Source organism: Colobus angolensis, unplaced genomic scaffold, assembly GCF_000951035.1.
Source record: "Colobus angolensis palliatus isolate OR3802 unplaced genomic scaffold, Cang.pa_1.0 Scaffold8, whole genome shotgun sequence".
In the NCBI taxonomy this organism is placed as follows: Eukaryota; Metazoa; Chordata; class Mammalia; order Primates; family Cercopithecidae; genus Colobus; species Colobus angolensis.
In genome coordinates, this window is record NW_012121820.1 from 15,502,470 (window position 1) to 15,517,783 (window position 15,314).

General features: G+C 43.9%; 1 long non-coding RNA gene across 1 annotated transcript in view; it reads right to left on the reverse strand.

The window, feature by feature from the left end:
* The window catches only part of LOC105502508, a 29,082-nt gene that overhangs the window by 12,992 nt on the left and 776 nt on the right, over nucleotides 1–15,314 (reverse strand). The window lies entirely within an intron of this gene.

Genomic DNA, 15,314 nt, shown 5'->3' on the forward strand with positions numbered 1-15,314 from the left:
AACCCGGGAGGCAGAGGTTGCAGTTGAGCCAAGATTGTGCCACTGCACTCCAGCATGGGTGACAAAAGCAAAACTCTGTCTCAAAAAAAAAAAAAAGAAAGAAAAAGAAAAATATTTTTATAAATTCCATGTAGTCTAAATGTACAACGTTTATAAAGTTTACGGTAGGGTACAGTAATGTACTAGGCCTTCAAATTCACTCACAACTCACTCACTGACTCGCCCAGAGCAACTTCCAGTCTTGCAAGCTTCATTCATGGTAAGTGTATTTTTACGGTTCCTTTTGTATGTTTAGATACACAAATACTTACCGTTATGTTACAACTGCCTACAGTATTCAGTACAATAACACAGTGTACAGGTTTGTAGCCTAGAAGTAGTAGGCTATACCATATAGCCTAGATGTGTAGCTGGCTATACCACCTAGGTTTGTGTAAGTACACTGACGTTCACACTATGACGAAACTGCCTAACAGTGCATTTATCAGAACATATCCCCGTAACAATGCATTTATCGGAACGTATCCCTGTCAATAAGGGACATGTGACTGTTTATTTATGCCCTTATTTATTTATATCAGCGTATGCTTTATTTTCTTGTTCAAGTTGTTCCATCCAGCTTTGGTCATTAGAAGCTCTTTCAGTTGTTTTCTGTGTCCCTTTCACATCCTTCCATCATTGTGGATTTCTCTGATGTTTTAGGCATTTTCTTACCTTCTGTCATTGTACGATGCTCCAGGCTCATCTTGTACATTGTACATTTTCTAACCCAGTCCTTGCTTGAATCAGCCATTTCTCTCTAAATGTCTCTCTCTCTCTTTCTCTCTCTAAGACAGATCTCGCTCTGTTGCCCAGGCTGGAGTGTAGTGGTGTGATCTCAGCTCACTGCAACCTCTGCCTCCCAGGCTCAAGCCATCCTCCCATGTCATCTTCCTGAGCAGCTGGGACTACAGGCACCTGCCACCATGCCCAGCTGATTTTTTTATTTTTTGTAGAGACAGGGTTTCGTCATGTTGATCAGGCTGGCCTCAACTCCTGGGCTCAAGCAATCCACCTGCCTCAGACTCCTAATGTGTTGGGATTATAGGCATAAGTCACCATGTCCAGCCTGAATCAGCCATTTCTCCAGGGATCCCTGTTTTCTTTTACTGGAGAATGTAATCAGACACCAAAATCTGGATGTTAAGTGTGCTTATTACTACCACAATATCGATGCTTCTAAGTACTCTTAGCTGATAGAACAAGGAAATATATGTATATACGAACTTTTGTATATACACATACCTATAAACATTTCTGTATGCAACTATCAACTTACCTGTCTGCATTGGGAGGCTAATGTCTCCAACTCAAATCCATTGCCACATGGATCATTCCAGCCCCTTGCTTGTTGGTAATCTCTTACTCCAACGGTGAGAAACCTCATCACTCTTCTCTTGAGAATCAAATTGTCTGGACTTTGGCTAGTGGGAGCCCCTTTAAGTTGGCTCCTTTAGACTTGGCCTCATCATTCATTGAGTGTTTCCTTGCATTTTGACATGAGATGCTTCAGGTTCACCGTGCACTTTCCCTGCCCAATCCTGGAATCAGCCATTTCTCTAAGGACACTAGTTCTGTTTAGTGGGGAAGGCATTTAGGAGACAAGATCTGGACCCTGAGCGTGCTAATTGCTATAGATATGTTGCATTTCCCTGGTCTGTTCATATCAATGTCTCCAATGAACACTCATAGCCATAGCCACAGATCCTTCCTCCACTCCACGTTTTTTACTTCCTTTCCCCATAGTGAGAACGCTGAGTCCCAAAACATCAGCACGTTTACTCATTTCTTCCATCATACAACACAGAGATAGTAGTTTTAGAATTATAACACTAAATACCTAGACACCTGTGGTTAAACTTATTTATTTTCTTTGTGTGGCTATATTATTATTTGACATTCAGTTAAGCTCATCTCTTTTCTTTGTTTACAAGTTTACAGTTTACATTTTTATCTTTTTATTTAATTTTATTTTTGAGAATGTAAAATATTTGCATAGTTAAAAAGTCAAAAATCCTGTACAAATATATTCAGAGGAATCTCACTCCCGTCTCTTTCTTCTCCATTGATATTCCCAGTAACTCCTTAAGAGTAACCATTTGCAATAAGTTTCTGATTTATCCTTCCTGGGTTTCTTTTACATAATTATTTAAATATGTATGTAAATACATAAATGTTTCTTTTTTATTTTCTTAAAGGTTTGCTTAGTATAGGTAGTCCTTTATTTTGCTTTTATCTTATTTTGTTGTTTAACAATATATGCTGGAAATCACTCCCTGTATGTTTATAGAGATCTTCCTTCTTGCCTTCACAGCTGCATAACATTCTCTCATGTGGTACCATAGTTTATTCATCCAGTTTTCTACAGATGGGCATTAGGGTATTTTCAACATTTTGTATTATAAATAATTCCTCAATAAATAACCTTGCATATACATTTTTCATATTTGTGGAATTACATCTTTAGGATAAATCCTAGAAGTAAATATCCTGGGTCAAAGAGTAAATACATATGCTGTTTTGGTCTATATTACAAATTCCTTCCTAGGTTTATTGCCAACAGGCATTACTGACAATTTATAAGAGTAGCTATTTGCTCAAAGCCTCACCAGCAGGTATTGTCAAGCTTTTGAAATTTTGTCAATGTGATTGATGAAAAATGGCATTTCAGTGCAGTTTTGATTTACTTAAAAAATTCTCGTATGTGCCAGGCCCATTGTACATATGTTTCCCGAGGACATGTGTTAGGTCATTTCAAACAACTCCAATACACTGGATCTTAGGGCTGACCTAATCCTATGGATGTTTGGTGGCTGTGGCTCTCCACCATGCCTTTGGGGCCAGGAGGGTCTCCACAGAGGGTCCCAGCTTCTCAATACCCTCCTCTGGTTCTGCAGGCTACTGACCCTGCCCTGAGTCCCCCACCAGCTGAGAAACTGCTTCCTCCACACAAAGAAGACTCTGAGTGAGGAGGATGACTTGGCTTCTGAAAAATGCTGAAGTCTTGACCTCCTTCACAATTCCGAGGGCCAGCTGGGGCCAAGGAATGATGGAGCCAGGACCTCAGGGTAGGAAGGACTAGTATGGACTGCTGCTTGAGGAAGCTGGATTTGAAGACACAGGGCAGCCTGTCTCCCCAGGATGAGTGGTCTAGCCTCTGATGACCTCTTGGCTTCAAAACTCACTAACTCTCTCTTCCTCTGGCTGCCTGAATAACCTCCTTAAAGCTTAGAGATGACCAGGGATTACAAACCTCTTCTGGCTCTCCAGGCTCTGACCCTCACTTTTCCAGTGGGACTTCCCCCGTTACCTAGTGCACTCTGTGTAAATCCATCCAGTCATCCAACTATCCAGTCATCCACCCATATTAGTTATCTATTGATGCATAACATAACAAATTATTTCACAACTCAGCATCTGAGACAACAATAAACATTTATTGTTTCACACAGTTTCTGTGGATCAGGTGTTTGGAAGCAGCCTCAGTGGGTGGTTGTAACTCAGGGTCTCTCATGAGGATGCAGTCAAGCTGTCAGCTGGGGCTGCGATCATCTAAGGCCAGACAGGGCTGGAGAAGCCGTTTCCGAGGTGACTCACTCACATGGTTGGCAAGTTGGTGCCGGCCATTGGCAAGACGCCTCAGTTCCTCGCAAGCTGGGTGTTTCCACAGGGCTGTTTGAGTATCCTAACAACATGGCAGCTGGCTTTCCCCATAGCAAGCAATCCAAGAAACAGCCAGGCAGAAGCCACAGTGTCTTTTGTGACCTAGTCTCTGAAAATCACAAGTTATTACTTCTACATTTGGCTGTTTACGGGGGAGTCTCTGAGTTCAGTCCACACTGAAGGGGGCTCCGGAGTGTTAAGAAATTTGGGGACATATTTTAAAATCATCACACCATCTATCCACTTAGCCAACAAAGATTTATTGGGCACCTGCTGTGTGCCTGGCCCTGTGAATAGCTCACAGTCCAGAACCTTGAGGAGTATAACATCTAGGTAGGAGTGCAAATTCAAATGTCCACAGGGTTCAGGAAGTAGTATGAATGAGTGAACTGAGCCAGGTGGGGACTCTGGTGAGCTGGATAGCATGTGCCTAGATAAAGGCAGAGGCTGCTGCCCAGTTCCGGAGTGTCTGTGAAGCCTCCCAGCTTTTAGATGTTGACAATTAATTCCATTTTCATGGTTTTTTCTTTGCTTTTTTTTTTTTTTACCTTCTCTTTGCCTGATTTGGCCTATCCACTGGCAGTTTGCAAGCTCTGATGCAGCCACACCAAATTTCTCAATGTTCCCACAAACATTGATTCATTCAATAAACATTTGCATGCACTGGACCCCTTTCACACATTACAGAAATAACTTGCAATCACCCCCTGCACACGCTGTTTCTTTGGCTTGGAACGTCTTCTTATTTTTCTCCCCACGATGAACTTCTATTTCTCCTTCAAAACCTAGGTGTACATGTCCCTTCCTCTGGAAAACCTTGTCTGACCCAATCTCTAGGGGTTCTATTGGTTCCCTCCTCTAGGTTCCTACCATATTTGTGTCCACAGTTCCATCAGTGCACCCCTGCCTCACTCACCAGAAGGTGGGCTCCTGGGGGTTGAATAAAAAGACAGGGTGGAGAAGATTGCCTCTGGCCACCTGGCAGGGCTTCCCAAGGGAGGCGCTCCTGGAAGGAGGAACAGGACTTGCAGAACAGGGGTCCCCTGGTGGGGGAAAGAGGAGAGCAAAACCAGAGGCAGGAAAGCATGGGTGGGACCTGAAGCTGGCAGGGTCCCGGCTCCTTCCTCCACAGAGCTCACCCAGCCACCAAGGTTCTTGGCTGCCTCCCCAGATGATGAGGGGCGAGGCCTGCAGGCCCCCACAGAGAAGCCCAAAGTAATCAGGGGAAGGGAGACTGCTGGAACAAGAAACCCAAATCCTGAATGAGTCATCGATGGAGTCTGTCCTACAATAACAAGAAAGGGCTGGACTGGGAGGGAAAGAGAAACTCCAGAGGTGCAGGACTTCTCCAGAGGCTCCGGGATGTGCTGGGGGAGCTGCACAGCCCTCGGTGCCCCCCTGCCTTGGAGTCTGCAGCCCCAAGTCCCCCCAGAGCCCTGACTTTTGGCTTCCACCACCCTTGGAGCCCAACTTTTCTCCAGCCCCTCATGTCAGCCCCCTTGCTAGTGGGTCTCCCTGCAGCCCCTGCCCCTCCCATAGTCTCCTCCACCCAGCACTGGAGGAACCTTTTGAAGGGAGGTGGGGGCAAGAAAAACCTAATCTGATCACATTACTCCCTCCTGAATTCCTTCCCATGGGTTTTCATGACTGTAAGGAGAAAATTCAAACTCTCTGGTATACAGAGCCTTGCCCATGCCTCCCACCTCCTCTTGTGTCCCTGTCCCATCACTCTCTGGCTTTTTTCTGCCTCCAACATGCTGTCCTGCTACAGGCCTTTTGCATGTGCTGTTCCCTCTGACTGTAATGCTTTTCTCTGACTTCTTTTTGTTTGTTTGTTTTGAGACAGAGTCTCGCTCTGTCGCCAGGCTGGAGTGCAGTGGCGTGATCTCGGCTCACTGCAACCTCCGACTCTCTGGTTCAAGCGATTTTCCTGCCTCAGCTTCCCGAGTAGCTGGGATTACAGGCATGCGCCACCACACCCAGCTAATTTTTGTATTTTTACTAAAGACAGGGTTTCATCATGTTGGCCAGGATGGTCTCTATCTCCTGACCTTGTGATCTGCCTGCCTCGGCCTCCCAAAGTGCTGGAATTGCAGGCGTGAGCCACTGAGTCCAACCTTCCCTGACTTCTTATGTTTTCTCTTTGAATCTCAGCTTAAGCCCTCTGGGCCACCCTCCTGGACCTCCACTGGGTTCCACTGATTTGTGCTTTTTTTTTCCCTTTAAGACCTTACTACCATTTGTATGAGGCATTCATTATTAACATCTGACTGTCTTCTAGACTGTGAGCTACATGAAGGCAGGGGCTGTCTGTCATGTTCACCCTGATACGGCCAGCATCCAGCACGCTGTCTCTGGCACAGACTGGACACTCAATAAATGCATCTCGTGACCTCCATCCCTAGGGAGATGTGACATATGCATGTGTTGTTGCCTCACAGCAGACAGGGGCAAGAGGCAAAGCAGAGGTTATGGGTTCCATTTTACAGGTTAGAAAACTGAGGTTCTGAGAATTCGGGCAAACCCCCAAGATGTCTCAAGGAGTTAGTGGGCACAGAGGGACCTGAATTCCAAGGTCTCTGCTTATATATCACAGGTTTCTCCATCAGGAGGCCATTTTAGGGGCAGATGAAGTATAACAGATTGTTGTCCTGGCTGGACAGTGTGACAATGTGAGTCATGCCTCCCTACGTGAAGCTCCCTGGCATAAATCAGGATGGTTAAACAAGGTAAGTTTTCAGTCTTTTTTAGGAGCTCTAAGAGGTTTTATTCCCATAGGTCATTTCCATCTCATCCTTCCCACCAAGACTGTGGGCACCCTAGGAAAGGGTGAGACAGTGTCTGAGGTCCCTAATGTACCCACAGGTCACTCTCCAAAGCCCGTCCTAGGACCTGATCAGGAAACATTTAAACATCAGATTTTCCCCTGTGAAAAGAGGAGGTCATTGAGAGAAGAAGCTGTCTTTTTTTGTCTTTTTCCTCCTCAGTGTTTCTGAAGTGGGTAATGATCACCAAAGGTTTTGTTGTTTACCTTGTGTTCCCATCCCCCTCCTTCTGTTTGTTTTGGAGAGCTTCTCCTCTCTCCATGCAGCCCTGGTAGAGCCATCATCATGTGCTTCCACCCAAGGGTGGGCATAGAATCTATTCCAGCCAATCAGAATATTTTCATTACCTTGGTCACAGTGATTGGTTCAAGAATTGACATGTGACCCAAGCAAAGCCAATCAGGGTCTTCCCGATTACTATTTTGATGATGTCTCTATATTAGGATTGCCAGCTTGAGACCTTATAGGCCTGGAGGCCAACTTCTCTAGTCATAGGGAAGAAGCTATTAGAATGATGACAGAGCTCCTGCACCACTTCTCTGTTATAAGGCGCTTAAAGTCCCTTTTTACTTTGAGATTGAGTTGAGCTTCTATCATTTGCAATCAAGAGTCCTTGGCCAGGCACAGTGGCTCATGCCTGTCATCCCAGCACTTTGAGACCAAGGTGAGTGGATCACCTGAGGTCAGGTCGAGCCCAGCCTGGCCAACACGGTGAAACCCCGTCTCTACTAAAAATACAAAAATTAGCTGGGCGTGGTGGTGGGTACCTGTAATCCCAGCTACTCGGGAGGCTGAGGCAGGAGAATCACTTGAACCTGGGAGGCAGAGGTTGCAGTGAGCCGAGACCACACCATTGCACTCTAGCTTGGGCAACAAGAGCAAAAACTCTGTCTCAAAAATAAAAATAAAAGTCCTTGATGGGGAAGGCCAATTTCATGCTGAGGGAGGTGCCCTTCAGCCTCCCTGTCCTGGGTCATTCTTTGCCCCTAGCACTCACAATAATCTCTGTGCCACCCCTATTCTCCCCATTAGAGAAGATGAGGATCACTCCTTTCCAGCCCAGTCTTCTGCAGCTCACAGCTAATGTCACCTGTGTCCTCTGAGAAACAGAGGCCAAAGACAGAGTTAAGAATGCCAAGAGATGCATGGGGGTAATGCCTGCAAAGGATAATGGGGAGAGGGAGCAGGAGAAAAAATGGGAGACTTTGGATGTTGATGCAGGTCTATGAAAGAAGACGGGGAAGGAAGAAGGATTGGGTAGAAAGAGCTTCAGACTGTGGTGCATCTCTTAGACAGTCTTGGACAGCCCAACAGAGGACTCTGGCACAAAGATTATTCATACAGAAATCCTATATTAGGCAGAAATAATGAACCCTCATTCACAGTGTGCTTAGCTGCAAGCTGCCCAGGAAGCAGGTGGCCTCAGCTCAAAACCTGAAGCAGATCCTGAAGATATCTGCAGCTCACACAATCTATCTTGAAGGGAGATCTCAGTGGACTCTATGGTTGATACGCTCTCTTAGTGCGTATACATTATCATAAGGGCCTATGGCAAAATGCAAACCCAAGCCTTCTGTCTCTGGAGCCTTCTGCCTCTGGAGCCCATTTCCTTACACACTGTGAACTTCAGATGGTGAATAAGCATCGTCTTCATGTCAAAAATGTATTGATTGGTAGCAGCTGCCTGCACTTCCTGTTGAGGAGGACTCTGGGGCAGTTTCTAGGTTTAGCAGAAATTTCCAATATGGATTAGTCATGTCTGTCATGGGTATGGGAGGGGTGAGTATATGCACACATGCCAAGTATTTAGCATCCTCATAGTAGGAGCAAATAAATTTTTATTAAACGATTGAATGAATGCATTCTGAATCCCGCGACATCCTGCTTAAATTAGGCAACTCCCTTCCCCCAAGTAAGCCTGTCCCCTGGTGAGGTGTCCTGGCACTTGGGCCTGGGAATCTCAAAACCACAGGCAGAGCTTCCATTTGCTGAGAACCTGTTATATGCCAAGCATTGTGTTAAACGCTTTCAGTGCATTCTTTCACTGGATTCTTACAAGAGCCTTACAAGGAGAGACTATATAATCACCATTTTATGCTGAGGAAACTGTGGCCCCATGCAGAGAGCTGCACAGTGAACCAGTAGCAGAGCCCATTTCCACAGTCCTTCCCCATTTTCTCACTCCACCATATATGTAAGACCAGTGATGGATTTTGTTATTTCTCAAAATTTAGTGTGGCAATTGGCACATGATTCAGTTATTTGTTTGCCAGAGAGAGAGAGAGAGAGAGGGAGGAAGTGAATACTTGAAGTCCTTGGAAGATCCACTGGAAATTCCCAGAGAGATGAACCAAGTCCAGTCCAGCAGTTAAGCCTGTGTATTTGAAGGGTGAATTCACAACCCCTAGCCCCTAACACAACACTATTTTATTCTGTTTTTATTTTTATTTCTGTGGGTACATAGTAGGTGTATATATTTATGGAGCACATCAGATGTTTTGATACAGGCATTCGATGTATAATAATCACATAATGAAGAATGGGGGTATCCATCCCCTCAGGCATTTGTCCTTTGTGTTGCAAACAATCCAATTATACAGTTAGATATTTTTAAATGCAGTTAAATTATTATTTGCTATAGTTATCCTGCTGTGCTACCAAATACTAGGTCTTATTCATTCTTACTATTTTTTTTGTACCTATCAACCAACCCCACCCCACCCCCACCTCCACCCTCCCACCACTACCCTTCCTAGCCTCTGGTAAACATCCTTCTACTCTCTGTCTCCATTCATTCAATTGCTTTGATTTTTAGATCCCACACATAAGTGTAGCATGTGATGTTTGTCTTTCTGTGTCTGGCTTATTTCCCTTTGCATACTGACCTCCAGTTCCATCTATGTTGTTGCAAATAACAACATCTCATCCTTTTTCTATGGCTGAGCAGTACTCCATTGTGTGTAAGTACCACATTTTCTTTATCCACTCATCTGTTGATGGACACTTAGGCTGCTTCCAAACTTTGGCTATTGTGAAGAGTGCCGCAACAAACATGGGAGTGCAGATGATCTCTTCCATGTACTGACTTCCTGTCTTTTGGGTATAGACCTAGTAGTGGGATTGCTGGGTCATATGGTAGATCTATGTTTGGTTTTTTAAGGAACCTTCCAGCTGTTCTCCATAGTGGTTGTACTACTTTACATTCCCACCGAGAATGTTCCTTTTTCTCCACATCCTTGCTGGCATTTGTTAATGCCTGTCTTTTGGATAAAAGCCATGCTCACTGGGGTGAGATGATACCTCATTGTAGTTTTGATTTGCATTTCTCTGATGATCAGTGATGTTAAGCACCTTTTCATATACCTGTTTGCCATTTGTATGCCATCTTCTTTTGAGAAATATCTATTCAAATTTTTTTGCATGTTTTAAAATCAAATTGTTAGATTTTGTCCTTTACAGTTGTCTTAGCTTCTTATATGTTCTGGTTGTTAATCCCTTGTCAGATGGATAGTTTGCAAATATTTTCTCCCATTCTGTGTGTTGTCTTTTCACTTTGTTGATTGTTTTCTTTGCTGTGCAAGAGCTTTTTAACTTGATGTGATCTCATTTGTCCATCTTTGCTTTGGTTGCCTGTGCTTGTTGGGTATTACTCAAGAAATTTTTGCCCAGAACAAAGTCCTGAAGAGTTTCCCCAATGTTTTATTGTTGTGGTTTCACAGTTTAAAGTCTTAGATTCAAGTCTTTAATTCATTTTGATTTGATTTTTGTATATGGCAAGAGATAGGGGTCTAGTTTCATTTTTCTGCATATGGATATCCAGTTTTCCCAGCACCATTTATTGGACTATCTTTTCCCTCATGTATGTTCTTGGCACCTTTGTCAAAAATGAGTTCATTGTAGGTAAGCAGAATTCTTTCTGGGTTCTCTATTCTGTTCCATTGTTCTATGTATTTGTTTTTATGTCAGTAACATGCTGTTTTGGTTACTATAGCTCTGAAGTATAATTTGAAGTCAGGTAATGTGATTACTCCACTCTTCTTTTGGTTTAGAATAGTTTTGACCATTCTGGGTCTTTTGTGGTTCCACATAAATTTTAGGATTGTTTTTTCTATTCCCTTGAAGAATGTCAATGGTATTTTGATAGGGATTGCATTGAATCTGTATATTGCTTTGGGAGTATCTTTCCATTGTTTGGTGTCCTCTTCAATTTCTTTCATTTTGTATTTTATAGTTTTCATTATAGAGATCTTGTATGTCTTTGGTTAAATTAGTTCCTAGGTATTTAATTTTATTTTTAGCTATTTTAAATGGGATTACTTTTTAAATTTCTTTTTCAGATTGTTCACTGGTGGCATATAGAAATTCTGCTGATTTTCATATGTTGATTTTGTATCCTGCAATCTTACTGAATTTGTTTATCAGTTCTAATAGTTTTGTGGTGGAGTCTTTAGGCTTTCTTAAATATAAGATTATGTCATCTGCAAACAAGTATATTTTGACTTCTACCTTTCCAATTTGGATGCCCTTTATTTCTTCCTGTTGCCTGATTGCTCTATCTAGGACTTCCAGTACTATGTTGAAAAACAGTGACGAAAGTGGTCATCCTTGTTGTGTTCCAGATCTTAGAGGAAAGGCTTTCAATTTTTCCCCATTCTGTATGATACTAGCTATAGGTCTGTTGTACATGGCTTTTATTATGTTGAGATATTTTCCTTCTATACCTGGTTTTTTGAGGGTTTTTAATCACGAGCGGAAGTTGACTTTTATCAAATGCATTTTCAGTATCAATTGAAATGACCCTATGGTTTTTGTCCTTCATTCTGTTGATGTGATGTATTACATCAACAGAATGGATTGATTTGCATATGTTGAACCATCCTTGCATCACAGAGAGAAATCCCACTTAGTCATGATGAATGATCTTTTTAATGTATTGCTGATTTCAGTTTGCTAGTATTTTGTTGAGAATTTTTGCATGCATATTCATAAGAGATATTGGCCTGTAGTTTTCTTTTTTAGATGTGTCTTTGTCTGGTTTTGGTAATACTGACCTCATAGAATGAGTTTGGAAGTATTCCCTCCTCCCTATTTTTTGGAATAACAGCACTATTTTATAAGATGCATGTTAATTCTACGTACCAGACACAGTGCAAAGCACTTCACAGTCATTAACTTATTCTCCACCACAGTCCAATGAGGAAGTATGATTCTCTCTCTTTTACAAAAGGTGAATCTGAAGCTCAGAAAAGTGAACCTCCCTGAGGTCATACACAGTATGACTACAAACCATAGGGGTGTATGTGTGTGTGTGTGTGTGTGTGCACATTGTTGGCTGCATATGGAATTGCTATACCATGTCAGTAGAGAAAAATTTTGGAAGAACATGCCTGTGAACAAAGATATAAAGTATGTTGAGAGGCCCAAGGGGTAGACTGTAATTGCACCTTTTTGTTGTTGTTGTTGTTTTGAGACAGAGTCTCACTCTGTCACCCAGGCTGGAGTGTAGTGGTGTGAATCTCAGCTCACTGCAACCTCCACCTCCCAAGTTCAAGTGATTCTCCTGCCTCAACCTCCCAGTAGCTGGGATTACAAGTGTGTGCCACCATGCCTGGTTAATTTTTTGCATTTTTAGTAGAGACAAGGTTTTGCCATGTTGCCCGGGCTAGTCTCAAACTCCTGAGCTCAGGCAATCTGCCCGCCTCGGCCTCCCAAAGTGCTGGGATTACAGGCATGAGCCACTGTGCCCAGTCTGTAATTGCACTTGTTTATGGACAATTTCATATTCATTTCTTCTCCTTTTTATGCAATTTAATTTCCTTTTGGGTGACCAACTATTCCTGATAAGTGCAGGTACAGTCTTAGTGAGGCCCTGGGCACATGACCCAGTTAGAATTTCTCTATAAAGGCTTTATTTTGTTTGTTTGTTTTTTAGAGACGGGTTCTCACTCTGTCTCCCAGGTTGGAGTGCAATGGTGAATCATAGCTCACTGCAGCCTCGAACTCCTGGGCTCAAGTGATCCTCCCACCTTGGCCTCCTAAGTAGCTGGGATTACAGGAGCGTGCCACCATGCCTGGCTCTTTTAAGGTTCTGAGTCCATCAGTGAGGAACACGAGGGCAGAGAGAATGGTTGGGATTTATTCAGGTAGCATAGCAAAGTGGTTAATAACATAACTTACGGAATTAGATAGCTGTGTCCAATTTGGAAATCCACAGTTTACTAGCTGTCTGACATTGGGCAGGCTACATACCCTCTCGGTGCCTCAGTTTTTCATCTGTAAAGTGAGGACAACAACAGAATCTTCTTCATAACTGTTATATACTTAGAAAAGTACCTGAAACATATAAAGTTCTACTTTGGTGTGTTTGTTTGTCTTAATGTAATTCCATGTGTTCAAACATTTCCAACTCTTTCCTGATAACGAGACCGCTGGAGCATCCTACTTACTCCAGTGCTTTCCAGAGGATAGACCCCAGCCTCCTCATTGATTCTCTGACTGCCGATCCATTCTTTTCTGCTTAATTAACTCAGAACCCATTTCTATTGCCTGCAACCCCAGAATGCTGGCTGTCATGTCAATTCTGTCTCATGGCAACCTGGGACTCTAAAACCTTCAAGCTGTGATCCCCCAACTCTCAGTGGAATTCAGTACTGGACATCAAGTCTGTTCTCTCCTTAATTCACATCTGGAGTCATGATACTAAAACCATCCAGACCGTCTCCTGTAGAGAGGGTTTACTTGATTGCTGGGCTGTGTAGCGTAATGGAACTATTCGGGGGGATTAGTAGTCCCAAATTAGTGATAAGCAAATGAAGGTCGGGGATGTGAAGAAACTTATGAGAAGTTGGGATAGGATGGCTCCTAGGTCAGGTTTTCTCTGCTAAGACTGATTAACCTGTGTGGGGAGGGAGATTGGCTGTGGATAAGGCTTGGGTCTCAACTCTAACCCTTACAACTACACTCGTCTTTTTCAGTTCTTCACTTACTCCCCAGTTCCTTTAAGCTGAATATTGCCTCAGAGCTTTTGCACATGCTGTTCTCTCTGCTTAGAACTTAGTTTCTCTGCATCTCCCCATCTCCACTCTTCTAATTCCTCCCCTTTCAGATCTAGGTTTTTCCCCCTTTCAGATCTAGGCTTTCAGATCTAGGCTTCCTAGACCACCAGCTATAAGTTGATCTCTCTACCATTCCCAACGTCAACATTTGTTTGCTTCCTTCTTAGCAGTTACCACAGTTATTGTTTTTTTATTTTTCCTGTTTATCTGTTCCTTGCCTGTCTCCCCCACTAGACTGTACATTAATTGAGGGCAGGGACTCTCAAGTAATGTATAGTCTAGTGGGGGAGACAGGCTGACTCAGTGCACAGTGTTTGATAAATAAATGGACAAATCCCTGAGTCATCTAACCAGGAATAACTTTGGTCACTATTTTAGTCTGGGCTGCTGTAACAACATACCTTAGACTGAGGGGCTTACACACAACAGAAACTCTCTTCTCACAGTTCTGGAGGCTGGGAAGCCCTAGATCAAGGCACAGGCAAGTTGGGTGTTTGGTAAGAGCCTTCTTTCTGGACCTTACGTTTCTGGGCCTATCTGGCTCATAGACAGTCCCTTCTCGCTGTGTCCTCACATGGTGGAAGGAGCAAGGCAGCTAGCTCTCTGGGGCCTCTTGGGCACTAGGCTGGGCACGGTGGCTCACGCCTGCAATCCCAGCACTTTGGAAGGGTGAGACAGGCAGATCATCTGAGGTCAGGAGTTTGAGACCAGCCTGGCCAACATGGCGAAATCCTGTCTCTACTAAAAATACAAAAATTGGCCAGGTGTGGTGGCGAGTGCCTAAAATCCCAGCTGCTTGGGAGACTGAGGCAGGAGAATTGCTTGAACCTGGGAGGTAGAGGTTGCAGTGAGCTGAGATCATGCCATTGCACTCCAGCCTGGGTGGGCAACAGAGTGAGACTCCATCTCAAATATATATGTGTGTGTGTATATGTATATGTATATATATGTGTGTGTGTATATATGTGTATATGTGTGTGTGTATATGCCTATATATTAGTCCCTATATATATACATACATATATATGTGTGTATGTGTGTATATATATACAGAGAGACAGAGGCACTAATCCCATTCGTGAGGGCTCTGTCCTCATGACCCAATCACTTCCCAAAGGCCCCACCTCCTAACACCATCATACTGAGGATTAGGTTTGGGCCTATAAATTTGGGAGGGGACACACACATATAGACCCTAACAGTCATCTAGTTTCTTAGTGTCACTCCAAAGCTGAGGTTCAGGAGGAAATACCGACTTGACCAAGGTCATTATCTGAGAGTCAAGAACAGAACTCGCACACAGCCGTCATCACCTCAAAGCCTTGAATTAGGCCGTCATGATCAGGCCTAATGTGGGAGAATTCAAGGGCCCTGGGACAGATGCTTACTCCTCATCACCAAATCTAAGCAGCAGGCACTGTCATCATCATCATCATCATCATCATCATCATCATCATCCCACCCCATTTTGCAGATGAAGAAATCGAAGCTTAAGAGAGTCTGTGACTTGCTGGGAAGTGGATGAGGAGGAGACTCGAACTCGGGCCTGCCAGCGAGGTCCGCGGGCGCTTAACCCGGCTGCTGCGGCTCGAGGCCTCGCTCTGCCCCTCTGTACAATGGGGCCGTCTGGGCCGGACGCGCCGTGGGAAGGGCGAGGAGCGAGGAGGAAAACTCGGCGGGGCGGGCTGGGGTTCCCAGGGTTCCAGCTGGCGGCCGAGGGGGTGGGCGGAGG